Raw genomic sequence first — 2,244 nt, 5'->3', positions numbered from 1 at the left:
AATGGCAACAATGCAAGGAAGGTGCTTAGTAACTTCACTGCACATACTCCTGATTTCTATGGGAGAAGCATCTCTATCCCTGCCATTGGAGCAAACAACTTTGAGCTTAAGCCTCAATTAGTTTCTCTAATGCAACAGAATTGCAAGTTTCATAGAATTCCATTGGAAGATCCTCATCAGTTCTTAGCTGAATTCTTGCAAATCCGTGACACTGTCAAGACCAATGGGGTTGACCCTGAAGTCTACAGACTTATGCTTTTTCCTTTTGCTGTAAGAGACAGAGCTAGGATATGGTTGGATTCACGACCTAAGGAAAGCCTGAACTCTTGGGAGAAGCTAGTCAATGCCTTCTTGGCAAAGTTCTTTCCACCTCAAAAATTGAGTAAGCTTAGAGTGGAAGTCCAAACCTTCAGACAGAAGGAAGGTGAATCCCTCTATGAAGCTTGGGAGAGATACAAGCAATTGATCAGAAGGTGCCCTTCTGACATGCTTTCAGAATGGAGCATCATAGGTATCTTCTATGATGGTCTGTCTAAATTGTCCAAGATGTCATTGGACAGCTCTGCTGGAGGATCTCTTCATCTGAAGAAGACGCCTGTAGAAGCTCAGGAACTCATTGAAATGGTTGCAAATAACCAATTTATGTACACTTCTGAGAGGAATCTTGTGAATAATGGGACAAGTCAGAAGAAAGGAGTTCTTGAGATTGATACTCTGAATGCCATATTGGCTCAGAACAAAATATTGACTCAGCAAGTCAATATGATTTCTCAAAGTCTGTCTGGAATGCAAGCTGCACCAGGCAGTACTAAGGACGCTTCATCTGAAGAAGAAGCCTATGATCCTGAGAACCCATCAATGGAAGAGGTGAATTACATGGGTGAACCCTATGGAAACACCTACAATCCTTCATGGAGAAACCATCCAAATCTCTCATGGAAGGACCAACAGAGGCCTCAACAAGGCTTCAACAACAACAATGGTGAAAGCAACAGGTTTAGCAATGGCAAGCCTTTTCCATCATCTTCTCAGCAACAGACAGAGAACTCTAAGCAAAACCACTCTGACTTAGCAACCATGGTCTCTGATCTAATTAAAATCACTTAGAGTTTCATGACTAAAACAAGGTCCTCCATTAGAAATTTGGAGGCACAAGTGGGTCAGCTGAGCAAGAAAGTTACTAAATTCCCTCCTAGTACTCCTCCAAGCAATACAGAAGAGAACCCAAAAGGAGAGTGCAAGGCCATAAACATAATCAACATGGCCGAATTTGGAGAGGAGGAAGAGGCAGTGATCGCCACTGAGGAAGACCTCAATGGACATCCACTGGCCTCCAATGAGTTCCCTAATGAGGAGCCATGGGAATCTGAGGCTCACACTGAGACCATAGAGATTCCATTGAATTTACTTCTGCCATTCATGAGCTCTGATGAGTATTCCTCCTCTGAAGAGGATGAAGATGTCACTGAAGAGCAAGTTGCTAAGTACCTTGGAGCAATCATGAAGCTAAATGACAAGTTATTTGGTAATGAGACTTAGGAGGATGAACCCCCTTTGCTCACCAAAGAACTGGATGACTTGACTAGTCAGAGATTACCTCAAAAGAGACAGGATCCGGGGAAGTTCTCAATACCTTGTACCATAGACACCATGACCTTTGAGAAGGCTCTGTGTGACCTAGGGTCAAGTGTAAACCTCATGCCTCTCTCTGTAATGGAGAAGCTAGGGATACTTGAGGTACAAGCTGCAAGAATCTCACTAGAGATGGCAGACAATTCAAGGAAACAAGCTTATGGACTTGTAGAGGATGTCTTGGTAAAGGTTGGAGACCACTACATCCCTGCTGATTTCATAGTCCTAGAGACTGGAAAGTGCATGGATGAATCCATCATCCTTGGCAGACCCTTCCTAGCCACAGTAAAGGCTGTGATTGATGTTGACAGAGGAGAATTGATCATTCAAGTGAATGAAGAATCCCTTGTGTTTAAGGCTCAAGGATATCCCTCTGTAACCATGGAGAGGAAGCATGAAGAGCTTCTCTCAAAACAGAGTCAAACAGAGCCCCCACAGTCAAACTCTAAGTTTGGTGTTGGGAGGTTCCAACAATGTTCTGAACATCTGTGAGGCTCCATAAGAGCCCACTGTCAAGCTACTGACATTAAAGAAGCGCTTGTTGGGAGGCAATCCAATGTTATATCTATCTATTTTCCATTGTTATTTTATGTTTTCTGTAGGTTGATGATC

General features: G+C 43.1%; 1 non-coding gene across 1 annotated transcript; it reads right to left on the bottom strand.

The window, feature by feature from the left end:
- Positions 1-384: 384 nt before the first annotated feature.
- On the bottom strand, positions 385-492 carry LOC148565420 (small nucleolar RNA R71). Its single transcript, XR_015883833.1, has one exon. It is a non-coding gene; the product is annotated as a small nucleolar RNA R71 (small nucleolar RNA).
- Between the last annotated feature and the right edge of the window lie 1,752 nt (positions 493-2,244).

Source organism: Arachis ipaensis, chromosome B5 (assembly GCF_059453495.1).
Source record: "Arachis ipaensis isolate K30076 ecotype BB chromosome B5, ASM5945349v1, whole genome shotgun sequence".
NCBI lineage: Eukaryota > Viridiplantae > Streptophyta > Magnoliopsida > Fabales > Fabaceae > Arachis > Arachis ipaensis.
Note: the sequence above shows the minus strand (reverse complement) of the source record. Positions and strands in the feature narration are given on the sequence as shown.